The sequence below is a fragment of the Branchiostoma floridae genome, chromosome 19, assembly GCF_000003815.2.
Source record: "Branchiostoma floridae strain S238N-H82 chromosome 19, Bfl_VNyyK, whole genome shotgun sequence".
Classification (NCBI taxonomy): domain Eukaryota; kingdom Metazoa; phylum Chordata; class Leptocardii; order Amphioxiformes; family Branchiostomatidae; genus Branchiostoma; species Branchiostoma floridae.
Window position 1 is genome coordinate 11477271 of NC_049997.1, and position 8176 is coordinate 11485446.

The 8176-nt window shown below is 36.8% G+C and overlaps 1 protein-coding gene across 5 annotated transcripts in view; it reads right to left on the reverse strand.

The window, feature by feature from the left end:
* The window catches only part of LOC118406658 (synaptotagmin-1-like), a 41241-nt gene that overhangs the window by 21822 nt on the left and 11243 nt on the right, over nucleotides 1–8176 (reverse strand). Inside the window, exon 1 of one of the 5 annotated variants that reach the window (XM_035806897.1) lies at nucleotides 2012–2137. The exons of the other annotated variants lie outside the window; for them this stretch is intronic. The gene's annotated coding sequence lies outside the window, so the exon portion shown is untranslated. Of the gene's footprint in view, nucleotides 1–2011; nucleotides 2138–8176 lie in introns of those variants that run through there. 5 annotated transcript variants of the gene reach the window in all.

Below are 8176 nucleotides of genomic sequence, written 5' to 3' on the forward strand. Positions count from 1 at the left end.
CCAGGAAATGCTTAATTTTATAATATAACTGAATGTGTAGGATATTTCCACTTTCATGGGGGGAAGTATAGCTACAATTTATTATCCTAAAAGCCAGCATCAAATTGCAAAATTTGTACATTGGAACAAAATCAATTATTGCATGTTTCAGAAGTTGAGAAATTCAAACATCTCTAAACCCCCTTCATGAATACTCTCTACAAATAGGACTAGTGGGAAATTCAATACCATGTTCAGTTAGATCTTGTACCCAGTATTGCAAAGGAATGCCTTTCGAATATGATTCATAGCAAAGAGGAAAACTAGCTTACATAGGATTGGATTCTAAAATGTGCTTATAAGCACCCATCTTATAGAATTCAACAAATCATCCACCAATTCACATCAAGAAGTCATCAAACATTTTACCCCCATCGTATCAGTTTGTATTCGAGGCCTAGGATTGGTGAGGACATTTCCAATTTCGTTAGGTGAAAACAGTCAATTGTTCAAAGGTTGACTGTAGAGTTTACATTATAAGTCTCTAATATGAAGAAAGACTAACTATCTAGATGCAGGCTGGGAATGCATTGACAAAAGCTGAAAAAATGCCTAAAAAATTACAGGTCATTGATAAAAGCAGTGATCAAGAAGAAATATCCAATTTGGTACAGGTACCTTACCTAAGTAACGATTCACCATTTAAGGTATCTCGGTCGGCTAAATTGGCATTTTGACCTTCCACTGTTTTCTTATTAATGAAGTAAGAAAGAATGGAGCCATAACGAATGTTGATAGATGGGCATTAGAGAATTCTAAATCTGGCCAAATTGATGACGTCATCATTTTTATTACCTCTGATATTCTTTTTTCTATGACAAAATACAGCACTTTGGTACATACCACTGTAATGAAACTTCGTTTTTCGTTGCATAATGATGGAAGCTACAAACGTAGTGTTGCGCAAACTGATATCTACTAACGATCTGCAGTTATTAAGAATTAAATTTTTTTAATTAGATGAAAACAAACATTTTCTAATTACTACAGATCATTAGTAGATATCATTTTGCGCAACACTACGTAATCAGAGGTAATAAAAATGATGACGTCATCAATTCGGCCCCAAAAGAATCAGATTTAGAATTCTCTAATGCCCATCTATCGATATTCGTTACGGCTCCATTCTTTCTTAATTTATTAATAAGAAAACAGTGGAAGGTCAAAATGCTAACTTAGCCGACCGAGATACCTTAAACATCAACACTATTCGATAATCCAGTTGTGTACTACAAAAAAATAACAAAGTAACTTAGTGTAAGTGGTTTGTATTCATCTTGATAACATACCCTTATGTAAGGCACAGAAATATAGTACTGGGATCACAAGTTACCATCATGCTTATTACCCTACTGCTGAAAAATTGGCAGGGAAAAATGACAACCATCAAGCGAAGATGGGAAGTCATCAAATGGCTCTCCGTGGAGTAATATCATATAAGCATCTCACCAGAAACACCCCCAAAAGACCTTAGCCTGGAGAAGAACTTTTTAACGCAAAATTATTACATTTTCTTAGAATGCAACCTGAGTGAAAAGGATTTCCTTGTCTGCTTGTCGCTGCTAAATGTAAGTCTTTATAAGAGAGCTTTGTATACTGAGGAAATGGCTGAAATTTGTCAAACTAGGAAGAATGCTTTGCCAGAGGAGTTGACAGAGCAGAGGCCTTCAACTTCAAGCTCTTCAATCTCCTATTTGGCCAGTTTCTATATTCTTATCTGGTATACTGGTAGACTAGATGAACTTCACAAAATGAACAAGAAATTACATGCAATCTTGGGTTTACATAACAGGTACAGTCAAATCAATTTCAGTAAACCTGTTATAGTATGTGCTATAAATCTAAACCTTGCTTAATGAATAACAGTTGCACACAATTATGTTAACATTGAACTAGCGCCAATATGCCATCTAAGTACTATGCAATGTTAACTATTGACTTTTATCATCTTTCCAATAGAGGAAGTACCTACCAATAATGTTGCGCTCACGTTTTTCACCACGTGCGGTATAAAATCCTACGCCTCGCTCCAACTCCTGTTACTGACTACAAGAGCGGCGCTCATGACGTACGTCGAACTACGGTCGGCCTTTTGTCTCGTCGCCATGGTTACGCACAATCTAGGACATTTTAATCACGACTACTGCCACTGGTGAACTTCAAAACACCATTATTGATGGGGCAGGACGTGCCAAACAACAATTAGTACCAGTAGATAAAGGCACCGTATCAAGATGTACATTCCTCCAGAGAGCGCGGTATCAGAGAAACCCGGACTTGTGAGCGAGCAGAGTGTTTGTTAAGTCTACAGAAAAGGGTAAATCTAGATTACAGTTATGTCTGGCTGTAGAGAGAAGTTAGAGAGGTCCTATTGTAAGACGATGATATAGAGTCAAAGCACACCCTTTCACGGCTGGAATGAATGATTTTTTAACTGATATTGAGAAGGAAGAGGAAAATACAAGATAAGACGGGATTTGCTTCACTGCTTGGATACATCAAAGATGGTTTTCTGACTCGTACGTTATTGTCAATGAAAAAATCTTGACAAATCTGTCTATATGTTACACCAGACATTGCCATAAGGTGTTCCAATAGGGCGTATCCTGTGCAAATGGAACACTGGTTTCATACCACCTGTCAATGATGACAAATGTCCTTCTGTTTTGTTTTTTTAAGGTCCAGTGGGCTGTTTCCGGAACCATCAGGGATAGGTGTATCCTATAGCAACTATTTCTAATTGCTTAATACTGACTTTTCATTGACGTCATCATGATTAAAACCTGAATCCTGGCAGCCATGTTGGAGTACAGCAAAAACATGTTGGTGTGTGTTACGTATGTACAATGTACTCCAACATGGTTGAAATGAGGTGATATGAAAAGTCTGACTGTATACCGTATCCTGTTTTAATAAAACAGATGTCACACACACACACATCCGTGTATTGATATTTTGCTTGGATGCTTGCCTACTACATTGTCTCTTTAACACAAATAACACTGTACAATATGTCATGTTTTGTATCAGTAAGACTTAGCATATATCGCTCACCAAAAATAGCAACAGATGTGTTGTAAAACATTTTGTTAAGAGCAACCTTGCTTTACTGATAGCGGTAGATCTGTTTTAACTAAAATTTGTCAACTGACTTTAAAAGTCACGAGACAGTCCTTTGGAATTTGAATCTAGAGTCTGGTCTATAAACAATACTGTAAATGCATTTAAGTTTGCAGGGATTTAATTTGAATCTAGCTGGTCTATAAACAATACTGTAAATGCATTTAAGTTTGCAGGGATTTAATTTCGCGGTAGCGGGAAAAGGACTTTTCGTGGTGGTTTTAAGTTCAAGGTAGCACCATGCACTGTAGTCTCTTACTGCCATGGAAAAACGTTCACAGTGGTTTTAAGTTTGCGGTGAATTGGCAACGCAAAAACCGCAAACATAAACCACCGCAAAAATGTCTGCACTTGAACATTCGGAGGAGGGCAGTTTGCTTCTTGAGAAATCAAGACTCGTTGCTGGAAGAAGACATGACGTCAGCAAGTCTCTGAAGACTCCTTGCAAGTCCAGATCAGACCGGATGAGCAGACGTGGAACCTCCTATCTTAAATAAGTTATAACTGAGAGGCAGTTTTTCAATCACGACGAGGTTCACGCTTGACTGATGAAATTTATGACTAAGATATTGGCATCATGCTTAACATCGGTGTTTCTTTTTCATTGCTTGTACATTGGATTCAGGCTATCAAAATGAACGTGTAGTACCGTAAATTCAATTATTTTTACAGTGGTTTTATTGCATAGTTACTGTAGTGCTTGTAGTAACAATTTTGTACAAATTGAGCCTAGATTTGCTTTTATTGGGATAGTAACAACCTTGCTTCAGAATTCTGTAGGTAGTAGTAACACATTCGAATCACATTTGTACAAAATTGACTGTGGACAGGTCATGTAATGTTACATGTAAAAAAGAATGACAATAAAACCACCTTGAAAGTTTTAAGAATAAGATTAACAGTATTAAGCGATACAAATTCATTGTTATTACGGTCAGAAGGGGAGTTACAAGTTTTGCAGTGTAACAAAATACTTCTGATCAGTCCTCTTTGTTTCTGACTCTTAAGTAAGAAACCAAATTATTCCAATCTTTATATCTAATTTACATTCTTCAACTACATTCATCATACAGATTAACGTCATACATGTTTTGTATATCTCTGTCTTAAAATAATCCCACACAATTACCTATTAATAGTGAAGACAAATCATTGAATAAATATACTTAAAAACCAATCTGTCTACGGGGCAATATCCAAGTTGTAATTTCTTACCACATAACATAGTTACCAAGGGATTAAGTAACCCTATTATATACAAACAGTCTATAAGACAAATTTAAATGATTTATCTCTTTATTAGTTTCATAGTGCCGAAGTACGGATTGAATCCATACTTTTGCACTATGAAACTAATAGAGAGATAAATAGAACTAGTTCATATATTTGACAGCAACCATAATTTCATTTATAATGTAGAGATCTTAGAAGTCGCATTCTAAGAATATTGTAAAAAAGAAATAAAGACAAAAAGTAACAGTGAAGGATGCATTTAAGTTTAAGGATACCTAAAGCTATCTCCTGAACTTCAACTATCAAGAAATTGAAATATGATAGTAGACATGGTTACATACTGCCCTTATTACCTGAGCGCTATAAACTAAATCAAGAAAGACAACGTCATTAATAAATCAGGTCGGGGAATTTTTAAAGCACACCATTTCCTCACCTTTGTCTACCAAAAGCCAATAGTTCAGACAAAAAGTCATTAGGGTAAAGGTTATAGATTCACCATCTAGAACGTACAGTTCAATACCAATGCAGGTTTAGAGTTTAAGTTCAACATTAAGAATGCTGAGTGAATACTGTCTGCTAATGGCCATGTATTATTGGGGTCTAGTCTGCGAGAGGTCACAGTTTCTCATTAGTGTAAGAATGGAGCCGCCATCAACGTTTATTCACAAGTTATTACTCCACTGCGGTAATGGCCCTGTCTAAATGGAACACGTTTAGAAAGTAATCTGTTCGGAAGAATCTTGGTGGCTGAAATTTGCAAGGCCATTTTTAAAGCGTTTTTTGAGCGCATGCCAACATACAATTTTGAAATAATTACGGTAAGGCCATGAGAATTTGATATCTTGGTGAACTTGGATTTGCATTCTGAATCTTTTCTTTTTAGGTTTACCATTCTGGACACAGTTTAAAGGATACCTGTAGGTGTCTAAAAATGCGCCTTTTCCAGGCACTCATATACTCCCCCCATTGCCACATATGCATATGAAACTTGTACACTGAAATAGTGCCAGGGTTCTGGGCAGGATTTTATTTTAGCGTAATGGCAATGGCAAGGATGGTTTGGAGGGGGTCTTGGTCCTTCCACTGTAAGATTTTAAAAATGTAGAGTAAAAAGTTCGCATGAAAAGGGTACCTGTGAGGGGACTTACAGTCTGTAAACATCACATGTAATTTGAAGGACTTTTTGGTCAGTTTGGCGTTGCATATCATCATTTTTCACATTTGATTTGACATTTTCCGATAAGTAAATGATCATAGCAAATTACCACTACGCTAGTCGAAAATTAGCGTGGTGATCCTCATTTTAGCGTGGTGGTCACTAATCATAGCGTAGTGGCCCGTTACACATGATGATGATGACACTAAAAATGCACTAGCTAGAACCCTGTAGACAGATGAGATCCTTCTATTAGCTTTTGAAATGAGATGCCTAAGGGGGATTCTCTGTATCACACTTTGTGATTCGTATTCCAACTGACAATATCAGAGCTAGACCCGGGATAGAGCATTCCATTGTCAATGCCATTCGGAGACTAAGAAGGCTAAGTTTATAGTTTGGCAATGTAATGAGAAGACAACCAAATACCTTTCTCCTTAAAGTCTACAACCAGGAGTTTGAAAACCCAAGACCAGGAGTAGAATATAGACCTCCTAAACATTGGAAGGACAAATAATCACAAAAGACACTGGAATGAGGAAACCAGAGCACAGGACCCTGCGACATGGAGAAACTTGATGGAGAGCAGCTAGTGGCCAGTCACTGTCCCAAGCACTTAGAGCTTACAACTCCGATGCTCATATTTGATATTCAGATTTCAGTTGCATTGAAATATCTTTACTCACAAGTAATTACGAAGAGGAGAGAAGATACTCGGGAACTATTTCTCGGCTGGATACCAGGCTAAAGTTGCTATACCGGTATATCAAAATTTTGACCAATTTATTATAGATTCATTCAACTACACTTTTGAAACACATGTGCACTCAAGAATGGGGTCTATTACTGGATGCCTGTTTCATCTTTATTTGGTTAGATACAAAAATAAGTTTCTGCGAAACTCGAAACCTGTGAAATTAAATTGGTGTGACTCAAGTCATAAAATGATACGAAAATTCCAAATCTAATCTATGGGTGCCCTTTGGAAAACCTAAAGGTGAGGTAAGTCCTGTTGCAAGATTACTTCATTTCCTTCAACGCACAATCTTACCTCAAATCTGCAGTGGAAAATCATGTTGACCAATGATGCTAGGGGCTCCAAATAACCATCTGAAACTTGTGATTTGCAGAGACATTTTACTACATGTATATCACTAGAGGAAATTCAGACAGTTTGCAATTTATTTAAGGTCATTAATAGCATAGCAAAGTTAGAGTTACAGTATGAAAGGCACAATGTTTTGGGCATTTGTGCACGCATATCAATGAAACAAAATGGGAGGGGAAAGCATTTTGAGCCCTGATGTTGTATCCAAGTCAGGTTTCTAGATTTGGCAAATTTTCTCATGCGTGAACCATAGTTGCTAGAAATGACAGAGAGGAAATTTCAGTATGAATCATCACAGCTGAACTTCTTAACCTGACAAATAGATGAATGGCCCAGCCCCCAGGTAGTTATGCAAGTGATAGCCATGATATTCTTCATGATATTCCAACACTGAAATAATAGCAAAATTCTGACATGTGGTATTAAACAGGATTAGCATTTTTAAACAGCCTGTCAGGATGATAGATATTGATGTGCGTTGGTTTGGTGGCTCATATTTCATCATGTGCTTTGTATCTATAAATATTATAATAATACATCATATTTTTACCACATTCAGAACTAAATAGAGAATCTGGTGATTTCGATTTAAAAAAAAAATCATTTCTCATTTACAAAGACTGAAAGTTCTGCTACAGTACGAAGTAAACCCACAGGGGGGCCAAAATCTTATGATTTTTTTCAGTAAGCCCTAACCAAATATATATAAATAACATAAGAATCCATCAATAACTTATGCTGTTCAACTAAAGTAAACCACAAATGCTACCAAAACAATCTTCTTGGCAAAGATCATAAAGCATTGGTTCAAAGTATTACAACAACTTTAAATCTTTTCCTTCTTGTTGGAAAAATAAAAGTTACTGCATGCCTCTTAATACTTGTACTACTAACCATGATGCTATTTTCAAAAACAGAAAACGTATCATCTTGACAAAGACATCTTCGGAATTGAAGAAACTTTCCTTTTTCTAACCTTCCGGGTTTCGTGTCATCTTCCCAAGTCATTTTCGCTCGCCCATGGGATCTGCTTCACCAAAGTCTAAAATGAAAGCTGATGTTGGAAAATAAATTATACCACATCAGTTTCTCGTGGGGACCATTCTTCTGGTGATCTGGTCACCCCATCCACCCACCAAAATAAGCCTCCTATCTACAGATGCTCCCTTGTCTATTGCCTCCAGTAGAAACCTGTCAAGATTTCTCATTCAACTTCTTCAAGAATTATGTCTGAGACACGCTGGTCTAGTCATGCCAGGAATTCTAAACATGTAACGGACATAAAAACTGTACATCGTGTCATAAATAAAGAGTCATTGCCCTCTACTAAGACTGTTATCTTCAAAGTTTAACAAAGAGAAGTACGACGAGATGAATTATTTCCCAATTCCAAATCATCTACTAGTAGTTACTTCCTGATCAGTAGGCTTTCTTGCCACATGGGAAATCGAAGATGGCAGGAATCTATTTCAGCCATCAACAACTGTACTGAAAAAATTCATCTTTCAAACTTTTCA